This window comes from Mustela nigripes, chromosome 1, assembly GCF_022355385.1.
Source record: "Mustela nigripes isolate SB6536 chromosome 1, MUSNIG.SB6536, whole genome shotgun sequence".
Classification (NCBI taxonomy): Eukaryota; Metazoa; Chordata; class Mammalia; order Carnivora; family Mustelidae; genus Mustela; species Mustela nigripes.
In genome coordinates, this window is record NC_081557.1 from 162,638,577 (window position 1) to 162,657,495 (window position 18,919).

Genomic DNA, 18,919 nt, shown 5'->3' on the forward strand with positions numbered 1-18,919 from the left:
CTCAAATAAATAAATAAATCTTAAAAAACAAAAAAAAAATAAACCCTACTGCTGCATCTCTGCCTACTAAATTCTAATTTATTCTTTTTTTTAAGGAATTAAAGAAAATTTTTAAGCTTTACATCCAATGCAGGTCTCAAACTTGTAACTCTGAGATAAAGAGTTTCATGTTTTACCAACTGAACCAGCCAGCTGCCCTTAAACTCTAATATATTAAGTCCATCTTCATGTACATATCTATCTTACCTTTTCCAGTTCTCCTTTTTGGGTGCAATCTTTTCCCTCTTTGAAGCTTCACAGCACTCATGTTTACATAGGTTGTACTGTTCACACATAGATAGCTATATGAAGCAAAAGTTATTCTGTCTTGTGTTCTGTTATTTTTATCCTTTCTGACACCTCATTTCCACCTCTAGCTTCCTTAATTGTAAAAATTTTATTTTACTTGCATTTCAAATCCTTCAGGGTATAGTTCAGAGACTGAAAAGTTCTCCATGCTTAATGAATGCTGATCAAATTTAATATTTACCTCAGTTGCACAGTAGCCATTAATGGACTTATTAGCCTTCTTTCTGCTTTTGTTTATTTGTTGCACTTTGATGAGTTTCTTTGAAGATAGAGATTTTATTTTTTATAAATATCAAAAGAACCTGCTAAAAAGTGTTTTGAGAGGAAGCTGGAAAACAGATTTCAGAATGGTAAATCCCTGGGCTTTTGGATGTGAGGGCTGCTTCTAATTAAAAAAAAAAAAAAAAGAAGGTCATGAACTTTTCTTGAGAGACTGGATTTACCTTTCTTGATCATTGATTTTTAGGGTTGTAGTTTTCAAGATTCTCCGTGTTGTATACATCTAAAAGTGTAATATCCCTCCTATTACATTTCTATATATAAATAATTTTAAGATGATAATTCATTAATACCAACATGAATATCCAAATAGCTTATTTGGGACCTGTGATGGTCCAAACTGAATTCACTGTGTTTCTGCATAAAATAGATTTTTCTCTATTTCTAAACTACATATTTTCTTTATTTCCTGCATCTAATTCTACATTTCCTTCATTCTAAAGCACTTTTTTATAAGATAAAATTTCTTTTTCTTTTTTTTTTTTTTTTTTTTTACAGATTTTATTTATTTATTTGACAGAGAGAGATCACAAGTAGGCAGAAAGGCATGCAGAGGGGAAGGGGGATGCAGGTCCCCCACTGAGCAGAGAGCCGGATGTGGGGCATAATCCCAGGACCCTGGGATCATGACCTGAGCTGAAGGCAGAGGTTCAACCCACTGAGCCACCCAGGTGCCCCCTAAGGTAAAATTTGTTGTACCAGTTGCTTCTTACCATCAATGGCATATCATTGTTTAATTGGTAGTATTTTTCTTTCCTTCTGGTATATAAAATTATGATGCATCTTAACATTGATTGCACTTTAGCTCTCATGAAATATAATAGTTGCAAAAACATGTGGATTATAACTCCTTAACTTTTCACCCATTTTGTTTCTACTCACATGACCTTTACTGTAATTCATTCTTCAGTTTCTTTTTCTTATCGAGTTAAAATTCATTTAACATAAGATTCACCATTTTAACTTCGTAGGTGTACAATTTAATCACTGAATATATTCACAATATTATGGAACCGTCACTAATACTAATTCCAGAATATTTCTGCCACCCCCAAAAGAAACCCCATTCTTTCTAATCCCCCCCTCTGCCTATTTTCTGCAACCACTAATCTACCTTCTGTCTGTATGGATTTGCCTATCTGAGACATTTCATTTAAATGAAATCATACATATATACAAATATGCATACATATACAACCTCATGTGCTTGGCTTCTTTGATTTTCTGTAACACTTCCAAGGTTCTCCTGTGCTGTAGCATGTATCAGTGCTTCATTCCTTTTTATTGCCAAACAATATTCTTTTGTATGGGTATACCACAGTTTGTTTACCATATTTCAAGTGATGGATATTTAGGTTGTTTCCACTTTTTGGCATTATGAATAATGCTACTATAAGTATTCCCATATAGGCTTTTGTGCAGAACATACATTTTTAACTCTTATGTATATACCTAGAGGTGGAATTGCTAAGTTATGGTAACTCTGTGTTTAATTTTTGAGGAACTGCAAAACTATTTGACACAGTGGCTGCACCATTTTACATTTTACATGCAGTATATAAGGCCTCAAACTTCTTCACTTTTCATCAACACTTGCTATTTGCTATTTTTCTTTTTTTCCTTTCACTATAGCCCTTCTAGATAGTGTGAAATAGTGTTCCTTACTGTTTCTTAAATGGTGTAGCCCTCATAACTTCTTCATTGACCTTCTGGTTTCTTCTCATTTTAGTTCATCCAAACCCCACTGGCCTAGTAGGTTTCCAAAGGGAAGTTATATAATTTCCTTTAAAACTATTTTTCAATGGTTCCACAACAAATCTGTCAAATTAGGTAGGACTTTGTTATTCCGGATGCAAAGACTTTAAATATATCTCTCTATAAATTTTGCTGCTCTTATTTCACTCCTTCACTGGTAATACTTTGTTTCAACAAATCTGGAAGATTCACTGTCACATGAACATCTCCTATACTGTCTTTTGTTAATTTTGTTTCCTGTACCTTCACTTCTATAGGTGGAATTTCTACTTTTCATTAAAGGTTCATCTCAGAAATCCTCTTCCAAGTGAAACCTCTCATCCATACATGATTTTCCCTCTTCGGAGCATCCAGAGAAATTGGTATATTTCATATATTATCCCTCTCGCTCTACCTTTTAATATGAAAGATCATGTTCTTTTCTTGACCTTCCTCATTAGGTACAAAGACTTACTCATCTTGTGTCTGTAGTTTTTTATAAATGTAAAATATTGATGAGTGCTGTGAAGTGTGTAAACCTGGTGATTCACAGACCTGTACCCCTGGGGATAAAAATATATGTTTATAAAAGATAAAAAATTAAAAAAATATATTTAATAATTAACTAATTTCACTACGAAATGCTTCAGTGGTTTCACAGAATTAGGTGAATCTTTTTGAAGTATACTGTGCTGTGTGTTAGGGAGGTTATGTGTTAGGGAAAAGAGAAAAAACTTACTTTTAGTCTGTTGGAGAAACAGGAATGAAAATATGAAATCTACAGAAATATGAATCTGTGAATCTAATAACTTTAAACTTGCCTTGAAGGCAAAGAATCATGCTGGTGGATTGGTAATGTGGTGGACAGAATAAGAGCAGATTCCTGGGAATTGAGCTGGAACTTTAATTTAAAGGACAGTATTATTTGGGAAAGCTGGAGCACAATATAGGAAAGGCTGTTTCTTCAGTAAATCTAGTAACTGAAATTAAGTTACATGTTTGGTAAACTGTCTTATTGATTGGTTTAATTATTTTCAGCTGTGTGTTTTCAACATCTTTGAAGTGGCCTCGATATTCAATGACCCATGTTGTTAAATGACCTTTGTTTTCCTGAGGACTTTACAGAGCAAACAGGTCTGAGTGATGATTTAAAAAGATACTTCAGTTTATGCCAGTGAGGAGTTACGAAATTCAGGTACTTAAATAGTAATAAGTAGGCCAGGGAGCATTTGATGGTGGTGAAAGCAGTTTTGTCATGAATAGGCTGCCTTGTCTAAGGGCTGTGAATATGGCTGAGATGTGCCTGTTTGACTGGAATTTCCCTTTAATTATCTTCCCAGGAGGAGATTGGAGGAATGTGCAGGTGCTGTCCCAGCCCCAGACCACAGTTGCTCTGTACTTTTGCAGTTATTCTTATACTGCTACAGTATTAAGGTTATTAATGAAAGGAAAGATACTTCTAGCCCCAGATAGTTTGGGTTAAGACTTTTGAAGAGTCACCCTCTGAGGGCAATGTGTTTTTTAAAAGTATAGTATAGTAACTACTGCATTTTGTTTCTTGATTTGTGGGGGGAGGGGAGGCAGTAGAGTGGAATAATTAGGTGTTAGGATCTATTACTGCAAATATTGGCTCAATTTTGTGTATTATGTATTTGTGTATGGCTGGAGATGATTACTCTTACACTTAAAATAAGTTCATATAATTTACCTCTTTATGATTCATCTTTTTAAAGCATATCTCAGAATACAGACTAATATATTCATTAGCATATCATAAAAATGTGGCCCATTATTTTATTGCTAATTTTAGAGTTCCAGAAAACAGGAACTTTTAAAAATTACAAGATAAGGTAGTACTGAGAAAGGAAGCACAATAAATTAAACTCCTAGGTGTCTGCACACTGTAATGCCAATTTGTTAATTTATAATGGGAAATATATAGGGCCTGTCAGATTTCTGTGACTGATTGCTGCAAAGGCCACATCTTTACTGACTCATGGGTCCATTTTGAAACTTAAATTAGAGTTCAAAGTTCAGACAATTCACTTGCTATTGGGAAACCAAAAGAAAGTTGGGAATAATTTATTTAGACTACAGGGGAGGGAACTAAATTATTCAAGACATTTTTAGCGGGAAATGATAGGAATATCTGACCCCGAATTAGCTTAAATAAGATCATTATGGCTTTAATTAGATTTCTAGATTTCCAGGGTTGATTTTCCAGGTTGACTTTTGAGGTGGCTGATTTACTGGGTCAACGATGTCAGTAAGAACTTAGATTGTATCTTTTTCTCTGCTCTGCTGTCCCTGTTGAATTCATTGGGGGCCGTTTTTTCTTGTGATTAGAATCTCTAATTGGTACTACATGCTTCCTCATTCATTTGAAATTGGGAGAGAAGAGGAGAGGGGTATTTTGAATTTGATTACTAGCTTTGAAATTCCAGAAAAAGAAGTGCCATCCCACTGAATTCCAGAAAATAGGAATGTCATCTCACTCGGTGACGTAGTCGTGATAAAGCGACAAAACAGCCAACCCAGATAGAACTCAGTTAAATTCATGGGAGATTATAAGCTGATTGGGCCAACTCAAGTCACGTGCCCATACACCAAGAACAGTTGTGGGGAGAATGTTAAAAGCTACTGTTAGATTTAGTTTAATCATCCGTGGGGAAGAATAATATTGGGGAATCAACCAATATTACAATAAACCTTAATGAATGCTCCTTTTTCTTTACTCTGGAGCTATATTTGCTTAAAGAAACAAAATTAATGACTTAAAGTCAAAACAACCTCTTCCACACATAGACATGGATGAATAAATATTGGCACCTTCTGCTTTTGTTCGTGTTCTATGTGTGTTCCTTGGGATTTCAAATTCTGGGACTGGAACTACAAAGATTTTTACTTTGTGATCTTTTCTTTTTTTCCATCATTGGAAACTGGAAAGAACATTTGCATATTTATGTTAACTTATCCAGCTTTTTTTTTTTTTTTCATTTTAATTTTTCTACTCTTGGAGTATTTTTAAATATTAGGCATTCATTTCATTCCTTTTATTATTTCATTTCAAAATCCTGAAATGTATACCACTAGTATCTCTAAGTAGAAATCTTTTTAGTCTCCTTGTTTTTTTCTATTATGGACTTAGTTTCATTTTTTTTGCCTTAGGTGTAGCTTATAAATTGATTTTTTAGGGTTCCTGAGTCCTATGCAAAGCTTGGGGTTCAGAAGATATTCCTAAGAAATCCCAATAGGGGAATGGCACCCAATGGATACAAGGTCTAGATTAATTAGTAAGGCCTGTTATAAAACAGAAATTTGATACCTTTGAAATCACCTAATCTACTTTTCATAGATTATTACAGAGTTCTCAGTGGTTCTATAAAACACTGTGATTACATGTAATAACTACTTTAGCTCTACTCTCTCAGTCTTTTTTTTTTTTTTTTAAAGATTTTATTTATTTATTTGACAGAGAGAAATCACAAGTAGACAGAGAGGCAGGCAGAGAGAGAGGAAGGGAAGCAGGCTCCCTGCTGAGCGGAGAGCCCGATGTGGGACTCAATCCCAGGACCCTGAGATCATGGCCTGAGCCGAAGGCAGCGGCTTAACCCACTGAGCCATCCAGGCGCCCCGTCTACTCTCTCAGTCTTGAGGATGGAGTTCTTTCTGAGATTTTGCTTGAGATAGCAATTGCATTGACTCCTTTTTAAAATTTTTTTTTTTTTATTTTGAAAAACATTTTTAAGTTATAGAGAAATTGCCAAAGTATTAAGGCCGTGAAAGTCAAGGGAAGTATGGGGAGCTATTCCAGTTCTGGAAAGGTTAAAAAGATATGTTAACTAAATGCAACTTGTGATACTTAATTGGATCCTTAGGTTTTAAGGACATTATTAGGATAATTAATGAAACTCGGGTGAGGAATAGATGGTAGTAAAGTATTAATATGAATGTCCTGATTTTGATGTTTGTACTGTTAGAATATCTTTGCACAAAATATAGATTAAAGAGGTCGGGGATAACAGGACATTACATTGTCAACTTATTCTCAAATAGTTCAGGTGGATAAAGTCTTTGTTCTGTACATGCTACTTTTCTATAAATTTGGGTTGTTTCAAAATATGTATTTTTTAAGCATGAAGAAAAAACCCCTATATCCATATTCTAGTTTTGATCATTTTCCAATAAGTTACTTTTTTTTTTTTTTAAGATTTTATTTATTTTAGAGAGAGCAAGATTGCAGGGGGTAGGGTGGAGGAGCAAAGGGAGAGGGACTAGCAGACACTGAGCTGAGTGGAGTCTGATGTGGGGCTTGAGCCCATGATCCTGAGATCTTGACATAGGCTGAAATCAAGTGCTGGATGCTCAACCAACTGAGCCACCCAGGCGCCCCTCCAATAATTTACATTATAGCATGTTTCCCCCTATGAGTTCCAGATCCAGTCCAGGATCATGGATTACATTTAGTTGTCATATCTCATTTGTCTCCTTCAATTGCGAATGGTTTCTTAGGTTTTATCTTTCATGATATTGAAATTTTTGAAGAACTATATGCCACCATTTCTTGTCTAAATTCTCTTTAAATTTTGAATATAAGTCCAGCGGACTTATGATCTTTCATGTTTTTTAACAAATAAGAATATTTTGATGATCTGGTGAATGCACACAGGTCATTTTCCTGGGATGCCTTCACTTTCCTTTGTTGCAGTTGGCTCTTGTTAAAGAGAAAAAATCATTCATGACAATTGTTAGAGACATAAAGAAGACTTTATTCAAGAAAGAGAGACTTGGGCAGAGCAGGTTTTGCAATAGGGGAGAGAGATTGGGCTCAACTCCAAATATGACAAAGACAAGTGGAGATTTATGGCCAAGGAGCAGGGTTCAGTGGCAGTTAGTGGAAGGAAAATTACTAAGAGCAAAGGTCAAGACTAGGAAGGTTCTTGCTAGCTTGGCTCTACGGGATCCTTGCTGAAGACAAGCAAGGGTGATAAGATACCAAGGGTGGAAGAAGAGAAATTAGACCAGATATTGAACGTAATTTTTGTTTTTGTTTGTTTGTTTTGTTTTGCTAAAATAATTCAGTATTCTTTCTAAAACTGGACTAAGCAGGCCAAGGACAGTGCCTAAGGCCAGGACCTAGTTGGGAAGAGGGCTCAGAGGAACCTGAATCAGATTTGGTGAAGGAGAGCGTCTTTATCACTCCTTGGTAGGGAATGAAAACCTTTTGTTTCAGATGGAGTTTCCTTAGATGCATTGATAGGTAAGTGGGTAAGTTAGGTATATCCAGTTAGGTATATATTATATATATCCAGTTAGGTAAGTTAGGTAAGTTACATCAGTATTGATGTAATAGGAAGAAGCAGTATTATTTTAGAATCTGCCTATATGGTTTGTGATAATTGGCCAGGGAAAAGTGAAAAATTCAATCTGGTATAGGAAAAATGCCTTTGTGGTCATGGGTGGTTATGTCGGGCAAGGCGTCTGGCCAGGGATTAGATGGAAGAGGTATAGACGAATAATTATGTTAGTGTAAGTAAATTATAGCTGGATTTTTAAAATCTTTTTTGTGTGGGTGCAACAGAATAACGTTGTTGTCTGTTCATGTTTCACTGCATTATCATCTATCTTTCCTAAGCCCTCAGCAAAGTCAACTGTCCACCAGGGCCTTGTGTTAGTGGTGCCTTGGAAAATACAGAAAGAGGGAAAGTACAGCATATGGTGAGGTGACACAGATGACAGTAGCTTTAGGAGGACAGCTGACCCATGGGATGCTTCAAAAAAAAAAAAATTCAGTAGGACTAGGAATTCAGACCACATGAATGTAAGCCCAGAAATTCTCAGAAAACATGGAAGGGAGTCTATACGCCAGCCATTTTTTTGGGAGGGGGAATAGTGAATGCAAGAGGGGATGCACATGCGTGACAAGTATCTGGATTACACTGTGAAAAATCAAAGTCTTTTTTCCTACCAGGGAAGTAATTTGTTTTTATTTTTAATTAAATATTGTCATGACTTTAAACAATCTATGTATCTATATCTAAGTTGAAATAGTTGTCTCATTGTAGGGGGTGCTCCTGCAGGTGAGCCATCAGAGTTAGGCCTGTGTTATGCAAATTGTTAGGTAATTCACAAGAGGTGTTTCTATGGAAACAAAAGAAAAACACAGATTAATGTTTGGAGCAAAGTGCAAATATAGTGTTTGAATCCAGTGAGATGATTTCTGGATATCAGACGAAAAGCATCCTCAGATGGAGTAGGGGCAGGCAGTGGCAACCTGGTGGATTTTGGGGGCTTGTAGTTCACAGGTCATTGGTTGATCCTTCTGAGTGACCACAGAGCATTAGGCAGGAATATTGTGTAAACATGGACCATTGTGGCAGTTTCTCTGCCCGTGAACATAAGTCTAGCTAGCTTCAGTTTTCAGGGCTTTGGGGAAAAGGGCAGTTCTATTTCTCAGTGATTTCAAGTCAAAAGAATCAGAGAATATTAGAAACTTTACTTTGAAGTCATAGCCAGATATTTAAGGAAATCAGAAGAATTCAGGATCTGGCCTAGGTTTATAGGCAAATAGGAAACACTCAAAGACACTTTATCAGAATTAGAATTTAACATCCATAATGTGTGTTATTGAAATCTTTTTCTCCAAAATCACCCTCGTTTCCACAGAAGGATAGCCAAATTAAGACTAATTTATTGTTTGTAAAAACAAATCCAGTTTTTTAAAAAAAAAGATTTTATTTATTTATTTATTTTAGAAGGAGGGGGAGAGTAAGAGTGCACAAGCAGAGGGAGGGAGAAGGAGGGGTCAGAATCTTAAGCAGACTCTGTACTGAGTGTGGAACCTGATGTGGGGCTTGGTCTTACAGCCCACCCTGAGCTGAAACCAAGAGTGAGCTGCTTAACTGGCTCAACCACCCGGGAGCAACCAAGCAAATCCAGTTTTAATGAACTTGACCTAATTGTTTACATAAGTATTGCAAGAATAGTGATTGACCACATGGGTTTTTGAAATCTGTTTTGCTGGACAAAAAATTGGCTTTGATGGAACTTTTTATAAGGAATTTCAGATTGAATATTTAATAGCCTCTCAGGGCCAGAAGCCAAGTCAAATAGTTACCAAACTCACTTGCAGTATGTGTAGATTTGAGTGAATTCCTCTCTTCCTGATATTTCCTTCCCAAATATCCTGAGGTTCCTATACTGTCAGGAAGTTACATTTTTTTATTCACCTGGTAAGGCTGCTGGAAACTTTGTAAGCAAGATATCAGGTCCAAATTTCCAAGGGGCTCCATTGGCTCCATAAAGCTAACCTTAGTTCCTTGAAACTGTCTGGTTAAATATGTGTCTATGCATCTCTTTCAAATATAACATCCCACTCAAAGTCGTAGTAAAATAACCAATGTTAAAAGGAGAACAAATTCTTTTTCTTTTTTTAAGTTTTTATGTAAGTAATCTCTACACCCAAATTGAGGCTTGAACTCATGACCTCGAGATCAAGAGTTGTATGCTATTCTGACTAGGTACCCCAGGAGAACAGATTCTTATTGAACTTACACAAATAATGATAATTGCCATGAAAGAAAGAATACTCACTCAGAGTTTTTTGAATTCTAGAGGTTTCAGGTAAGGGAAAAAGATAAATGTCTTAATTTGTTTATAAAGCATTTTTAAATCAAATTTTTATAAGTTGTAGATACCATAAGAGAAAAAAATTTACTTATATCTTGAAGAGCAAAAATTAGAAAACCAGCAGTGTTTCAAATAAGAGTCATAAAAACTATAACCATCCTTCTCAGTTCATTTAGTCCAGTGTTATACTTGTTTTGTTTGAATGCAGTTTTCCTATTCTAGAAAGTTTTAGTTTAGTTTTGTGATATTAAAAATATCAAAAGCCTGTATTTGTCAAAAGTCCTTATTTATTTATTTATTTTTAATTAATTTAAAAAATTTTTAATAAACATATAATGTATTTTTAGCCCCAGGGGTACAGGTCTGTGAATCCCCAGGTTTACACATTTCACAGCACTCAACATAGCACATACCATCCCCAATGTCTCTAACCCCACCACCCTCTCCTGACCCCCCCTCCCCCAGCAGCCCTCAGCCTGTTTTGTGAGATTGAGTCTTTTATGGTTTGTCTCCCTCCTGATCCCATCTTCTTTCATTTTTTCTTTTCCTACCCCAAAAACCTTCACGTTGCATCTCCACTTCCTCATATCAGGGAGATCATATGATAGTTGTCTTTCTCCAATTGACTTATTTTGCTAAGCATAATACCCTCTAGCTCCATCCATGTTGGCACAAATGACAAGATTTCATTTCTTTTGATGGCTGCATAGTATTCCATTGTGTATATATACCACATCTTCTTTATCCATTCATCTGTTGATGGACATCTAGGTTCTTTCCACAGTTTGGCTATTGTGGACATTGCTGCTATAAACATTCGGGTGCACATGCCCCTTTGGAGCACCACGTTTGTATCTTTACGGTAAATACCTAGTAATGCAATTGCTGGGTCATCGGGTAGTTCTATTTTCAACTTTTTGAGAGACCTCCATGCTGTTTTCCAGAGTCGTTGCACCAGCTTGCATTCCCACCAACAGTGTAGGAGGGTTCCCCTTTCTCTGCCTCCTTGCCAGCATCTGTCATTTCCTGATAAGTCCTTATTTTTTTAGGGATTTTTATTTATTTATTTGTAGAGAGAGAGAGAGAGAGAGAGAGCAAGCAGGAGGAGTGGCTAGCAGAGGGAAAAGCAGGCTCTGCTCTGAGCAAGGAGCTCAATGTGGGACTCTATCCCAGAACCCTGGGATCTTGGCCTGAGCTAAAGGCCGATGCTTCACCAACTGAGCCACCCAAGTGTCCCTCAAAAGTTCTTTTAATGAACCTCCTTGAAACTGAAATGCATCTTTGAGAGCATCAGGGTCTAACAATAATCATAAATGGCAAAAGACTCAAAATGGCCATGGTTAAAAATCTAATGAGAGTTCATTTTAATGCAGTCCACAAAAAAATTTGGTTATTTTTGGACACATAACATTTTTTTCTTTTTTTTTTTAATTTTTTATTTTTTATAAACATATATTTTTATCCCCAGGGGTACAGGTCTGTGAATCACCAGGTTTACACACTTCACAGCACTCACCAAAGCACATACCCTCCCCAATGTCCATAATCCCACCCCCTTCTCCCAAACCCCCTCCCCGCAGCAACCCTCAGTTTGTTTTGTGAGATTAAGAGTCACTTATGGTTTGTCTCCCTCCCAATCCCATCTTGTTTCATTGATTCTTCTCCTACCCACTTAAGCCCCCATGTTGCATCACCACTTCCTCATATCAGGGAGATCATATGATAGTTGTCTTTCTCTGCTTATTTCGCTAAGCATGATACACTCTAGTTCCATCCATGTTGTTGCAAATGGCAAGATTTCATTTCTTTTGATGGCTGCATAGTATTCCATTGTGTATATATACCACATCTTCTTTATCCATTCATCTGTTGATGGACATCTAGGTTCTTTCCACAGTTTGGCTATTGTGGACATTGCTGCTATAAACATTCGGGTGCATGTGCCCCTTTGGATCACTACATTTGTATCTTTAGGGTAAATACCCAATAGTGCAATTGCTGGGTCATAGGGCAGTTCTATTTTCAACATTTTGAGGAACCTCCATGCTGGTGGCATCACAATTCCGGACTTCAAGCTCTATTACAAAGCTGTCATCATCAAGACAGCATGGTACTGGCACAAAAACAGACACATAGATCAATGGAACAGAATAGAGAGCCCAGAAATAGACCCTCAACTCTACAGTCAACGAATCTTCGACAAAGTAGGAAAGAATGTCCAATGGAAAAAAGACAGCCTCTTCAATAAATGGTGCTGGGAAAATTGGACAGCCACATGCAGAAAAATGAAATTGGACCATTTCCTTACACCACACACAAAAATAGACTCCAAATGGATGAAGGACCTCAATGTGAGAAAGGAATCCATCAAAATCCTTGAGGAGAACACAGGCAGCAACCTCTTCGACCTCAGCCGCAGCAACATCTTCCCAGGAACAACGCCAAAGGCAAGGGAAGCAAGGGCAAAAATGAACTATTGGGATTTCATCAAGATCAAAAGCTTTTGCACAGCAAAGGAGTGCTCCATATCACTCGGCATCAGGGAAATACAAATCAAAACCACAATGAGATATCACCTCACACCAGTTAGAATGGCTAAAATAAACAAGTCAGGAAATGACAGATGCTGGCGAGGATGCGGAGAAAGGGGAACCCTCCTACACTGTTGGTGGGAATGCAAGCTGGTGCAGCCACTCTGTAAAACATAACATTTTAATAATTAGAATTTTAAGTGATAGCATTGCACCAGAACATATTAGAACTTTAAGAATTTTAAATGCTTTCTATTATAGTTATAGAATTCACTCGTACAATATAACCTGAGAAGATTTATCATCCCTTAACTGACAATGCTTTCCATGTAGTTTTAACATAGCAAGTAGACAAGCTAATTAGTCAAAAAGACTTCATTTTATGATTTGAATATTTGAGAAGTTATAACAATCAAAAGATTGTTTTTTAAAGATTTTATTTATTTATTTGACAGAGAGAGAGCGAGAGATCATAAGTAGGCAGAGAGGCAGACAGAGAGAGGGGAAATCAGGCTTTCTGCTGAGCAGAGAGCCCGATGCAGGGCTACATCCCAGGACCCTGACATCATGCCCTGAGCTGAAGGCAGAGGCTTTAACCCACTGAGCCACCCAGGTGCCCAACAATCAAAAGATTTTAAAGCATATGCCTAAATAGGATCACAGATCATTTCAAAACTTAGAATTTAATTATATGTTTAACCAAGGTAGCCATAAGACATTCTGGACAAATACAGAAGGTTACACAATTGTTAGAAAAACTTAGCTCCTTTAACATTGAGAAGATTTAAACTTCTTAAGCAATTGAAGACCCGATAAAGACGAAATATAGAAACTTTCTTTGGGCAGATAAAGAAACACCTTTGTTCATGATTTTTTATCAAGAGCAGACCAACAATCCAAGAAAACTTTGTCTTTCTAACAGAGAGAAAAACTGAATTCTAATCTTATACTAGTATACTTTTAAAACTTATTCATTTCTCTAAGTCTTGGCCACACTTAAAATTCTTTTCTTAATATTCCCCTTTACAACTTTCTTTTTTCATTTAGATTTTGTCCTAAAAATTTCCTCTCTAAATAACCTGTCTCATTTCATGACAAAATTACTTGTCATTTCTTATACCATTTCTTTTTACATTTCTCTTACTTTCCTATGTATAAAGTTGCTATCTTTATCATTTCTAGCAGTCTCAATTACATTTATCAGAAATTTAACTTTTAGAAACTTCAGCTTCCAGTGAAAACTAAGTAGTAACACATTGTGAACTGTTACATTAGAAATCTTTAGATGACAAATTTATGAATATTTTTCATAACTTCTAGAAACATGTGTTTTTTCATAGTGTAACTATCAATAAAGCATAAAACATATTTACTCATAGACCCAAGTATCTACAATTTCTCTGCAATAGGACAAAAGCTGTCAAACCTGTGTTTTGTAATTGTTTTAGTATTTTATCTTACTTGGAAAAGACTTACATATTCAATGAATTTAACCCAATGTATCATTTAACCTAGCAAAACTTCAAAGTTCTAGGTTAACAAAGATTTTGAAAGCTATTAAAAGTTTACCTAGAGGGGCGCCTGGGTGGCTCAGTGGGTTAAGCCGCTGCCTTCGGCTCAGGTCATGATCTCGGGGTCCTGGGATCGAGTCCCGCATCGGGCTCTCTGCTCAGCAGGGAGCCTGCTTCCTTCTCTCTCTCTCTGCCTGCCTCTCAGTGTACTTGTAATTTCTCTCTGTCAAATAAATAAATAAAATCTTTAAAAAAAAAAAAAAAGTTTACCTAGAAATCTTTTTATTTATTTAGCCTGTTTGCTCTTAAACAATTACCCATGAAAACTTTGAGACAGGAAAAAAGTAATCATTTTAAGTAATTTTTGCCGACAGATTGCAACAGAGATAACATGAACTTATTTGACCTATAGGAAATCTGGTAGAATAAACATTTTATATTTAATGATGATAACTCTAAGTACATCTATTTTAATTAAACCAGCAATCAAATTTTAATTTACCAAAGATTATCCCGGATCACAGGAACTTGAAAAACTTTTGGGTTAGTTCTTATCTTTTTGAGTTTCAGAGTGCCCAATTTTTACAAACACTAGCTTTTAAACCAATTAAATAAAGCTCCTTTACAAATTAATTTCAGCAAAACCGTCTAGGGGTAGAGAAAATATCTCATACTTATAACATATGTGGACACATACACACAAGACACAAACAAAATCTAGCCTTTATTTCACTAATGTTTGTGGAGAGGACATTAATGGCCCAAATTCTAAATATCTCTCTTTTACAGAACAAATCTAATTGCAAGATAGCATTATAATGGATAATCCATTAATTAGTCATTTTCCCACTTTCCAATTAGTAGCAATTAGAACACAGCTGGTTTTGTCCAAAGATGCCAAAAGCTGTAGCAGCAAGCAAAACACATGAAGCCCCAGAGTACCTCTGTGAGCCTTGGTTCCTCCCAAATCGTTCAGAGCTTCATCGATGGATTCAAATAGCTTCCTAGTTTCTAGTTACTTAATCTTATAGCCAGCTCTGTCTGATTGTGGGGAAGAAAACTAAAACAGATGTGTCAGAAAAAGTCACAGGGGTTTGTTCCTGTTAAAATTCTTGTTTAGTATATAAATTATTAACTAAATTAAAACTGTGGTTGGTTTTATTTAGTTGGAAGAAAGGAACACTTATTGACTGCCTGGTGATTATTAGGCACTTAGTTACTAGTTTCATCCTCTCTTGCAGTCCTGGGAAGTAGATAGTATGTTTCCTATTAGCTTCTAAACACTTGTTAGTTAAGAAAGTGAGGATTTGATTTGAAGTCTGTTTGAATCCAAAGTTCATGTTTGTTTTTTTTTCTAGTTAAGCTGTGGAAAGTTTTACCTTACTCAGCACAATTTGGGCTCTGTGGTTTCCCTTCTCTTGCCATGACTTCTAAATACAATTGTGACTTCTAGGATGGTGTTCATTTTACTTTCATTGTTGTTAAATTAGTAAACATGTATAGCACTAATAGGTCCTAGTTAGAAAAAAAGAATTATTTTTCCATCTTTAGATGAGTGTCTGTAAGATAATTCATAATAACATATAATATATTTAGCATTGGGAGATCAGGAAAATAACTCTTGTTTTTCAGATTTTAGCACAAGCGTCCCTTGTTCTAGTTAGTCCTCCCCAAATCCCTCAGATTGGGTCAGGGCCCCTTGTGCTTTACTCTCACAACACCCTTTCCTTTTCCGTCATGGCACTTTTAACTTACACTTTTAAATTTGGTACTGTTGAGTAGTGTCTCTTTTTCACCTAGTGATTAGGATGAATATATAGCGTGCAGGATTTAAATGGACTTACAGTAATTCTTCACCATCAACTTACCACACAAGCTCTAGGCGATCATATGTTATGTCAGGAGAATATTTGCAGAATAAACTGAACTGCTCTGAAACAGAATCAGCATGATGTATTTTTCCTCCAGGGAAAACAAAGGTCAGAAGAAGCCTGAAGGGATCACGGAAGGAGATACTGAGTTGTTAAATCTTACAAATGTTTTATTGAATATTAATGAAATAAAAAGTGAGAATGGTATCTCAAGCACTTTCATGTCCTGCTAATGTTAGAAGCAAAGTGTGGCTGCCAAACCAAATAATAAAAACCTAAAAATCAGAGAACATACCAAAAAAGACAATAAATGCTGTATTTTCTAGAAGGCTCAGGATAAACACAAACCTATTATGTACACACATTGCTGTGTTAGTATTCACAGCTCACCTTAGATTCCAATTTCAAAATAGATTCATCCTATTATTTTCATTCTGGTTCACAGCAGCCAGTTATCCTCAAAATATTTATCACAGTTTGTAATTATGTATTTATTTGTGTGTTTACACATTTAGTGTCTAAGACTATAAGCTCTATAAAGGTAAAGGCCCATGTCTGATTTGTTCAGATCACGCACATGGCCTGCCAACATGCCTAACAGACAGTTCATATACAGACAGTTTTTTTCTAGAATGTTCAATGGCTGCGTTTAGTGCTGTCTGTACTCTGAGCCATCTTTAAATAGGGAAGGGTCAATTTGGCATTAGTACCATGAGTGTTAATATCATTAAAAAACATTTCTTATTAAAAATTCTTTCCTGTTAAAAATTCCTTTTTTTTTTTTTTAAAGATTTTATTTATTTATTTGAGAGAGAGAGGGAGAAAGCAAGCATGAGCTGGGGTGGGGGAGGGCAGAGAGAGAGGGAGAGGGGGGATGCCCCACTGAGCAGGGAGCCTGTTGCAAGACTTGATCCCAGAACCCCAGAATCATGACCTGAGACGAAGGCTTAACCACCTGAGCCACCCAGGCTACCCTCCTGTTAAAATCTTTTAACCTTAGATCTTTATATAGTCACTGTGTATTTTGTAGATCCATGGCCAATTATGGGGTAAAATATAATTTGTCAGACTGCCAGAAACTCCCAGAGGTCGTTCTGTGCATTAAGACAGGTAGCTGGAAAGAATGTCTGTTGGATTGATGAAGATAATTGCTACTGAAAATATTATATTCAAGGAGGGATGCCGTGGTCCAGAGGATTTGAACCTCATCTGGAAAACACTTATGAGATACCTTAAGACTTGTAGATATTAGGCAAGAGCATGTTGTTGTTGAGTCTTAAAGGCTTACATTTTTAATTATTTTGTTCTTAAAAATTACATAAATAATACATGTTTGTTGTAAAAGGCAAAAGATTTGTAAGATATGAAGAGAAACCAGAGTATTTACATATTTGTTGTAAATATGAGATGGGGTTGTTTCAATCCCTTGTTTACCAGGTGAGTCACTATATATAGTTTACCTTTTGATTATGGCCTTTATAGCCTTCAGGTCTTTTCTTCCTGATATGTGGGTTATCTCTGTTTGTATCTGGCACTGTAGCATCAGAACATCATGAGAAAAACCTGGGGTGCTGGAAAGGACACGTTTATGGAGTTGGGGGAAATTGGAAGGGGAGGTGAACCATGAGAGACTATGGACTCTGAAAAACAATCTGAGGGTTTTGAAGGGGCCGGGGGTGGGAGGTTGGGGTACCAGGTGGTGGGTATTATAGAGGGCATGGATTGTATGGTGTTGTGTTGAAATACTGTTATGCTGAAAATAAATAAAAAATAAATTTAATTTATTCTTCTTCTACCCCTGGGGATAAAAATATATGTTTATCAAAAATAAAAAATTAAAAAAAAATAAATTTAAAAATAAGTAAATAAATAAATAAATGTCCCTAGTTTTTGAGGTCTTCAGGGTGTTCATGGCAAACAATGGCTGAACACTTGAAAATGTAAGAGTAGCTGCTTGGAAGATTTCCTGGTGAAGGTTCTGCCAGTAGACTTTCCCTGCTCAGTTTCAGCATCTTCTCCTTTTGGTAGACTGCCTGGACAGAGGTGCCACTGCTTCCTGGCACTAGAGCCCGTCCTCTGGCCTCAACTTGTCTAGTTACTGTCTCTCCCAGGATGTCCCCTGGGCCATGATGCACATGGAGCACTAGCTGATGATACCTGGCGGCCAAGCTGTGCCAGTTACTGTGTCTTGCATTCAATTTGCAGCAAGTCTCTGGTTTAGGATAGTGTCTTTCAAGTTACCGGTAGTGAAGGATGACTTCTGTTTATATTCTCTGTTCATTGTGGGCTGGTGCTTTTTTGGTAGAAAATATAAAAATCAATTGCTAGAAAAATGAGATTAGAAATATAAACCCCAAGACAAAAATAAGACTTGATTTTCATTATTATATTGAAAAGACATAAAAGTACTCTGCTAATGTGCTATGGAGGTTTCTAAATGTTTACTCTCAACTTTGGTATTTACTTTGTTATGGGCTGACAGCAAACAGTTCCTTGACCTGTACTGGTCCATTGTCCATGCTTTGAGTGGCTGGTTAAGGCTTTTGCTCTGAGACCGTTGCCACATATTTTTGGAATGTGTTTGTATTTGGAGACATTACGTGTCTTCCTACTTTATGTATTTCTGTGCGTGTGTGCATGTGTGTGTGTGTGTGTGTGCGCGCACGCATATGTGGGGTGGTGGTGACAGTTGTTTTCTTTCCCCACTATCTTCTCTTTGATCTGACCACTTCAGTTTCAGTGGAACCTCCAAGAGTGTTTTCCAACAGCATGGCTCTACTCCTGCACATTCTTTGGGAGTGCCAGGGGCTTATCACATGCTGCACCTCTAGTTGCTCATGCCTGGACATAGCCTTTTCTTTTCCTTTAAAATTTTATTAAGTTTTTAATTTTAATTCTAGTATTATCATACAGTGTTATATTAATTTCAGACGTATAATATAGTGATTCAGCAATTCTGTACATTATCAGTGCTCATGATGGTAAGTGTACTTTTAAATTTTCTTCATCTATTTCA

General features: G+C 36.4%; 1 long non-coding RNA gene across 1 annotated transcript; it reads right to left on the reverse strand.

Annotated features, from left to right (window-relative positions):
* Positions 1 to 11,550: 11,550 nt before the first annotated feature.
* LOC132014064 (uncharacterized) lies at positions 11,551 to 15,149 on the reverse strand. The gene is made up of 3 exons (XR_009403202.1): positions 14,975 to 15,149; positions 14,091 to 14,255; positions 11,551 to 12,685 (listed from the first exon to the last, which is right to left on the reverse strand). It is a non-coding gene; the product is annotated as an uncharacterized LOC132014064 (long non-coding RNA).
* Positions 15,150 to 18,919: the final 3,770 nt, after the last annotated feature.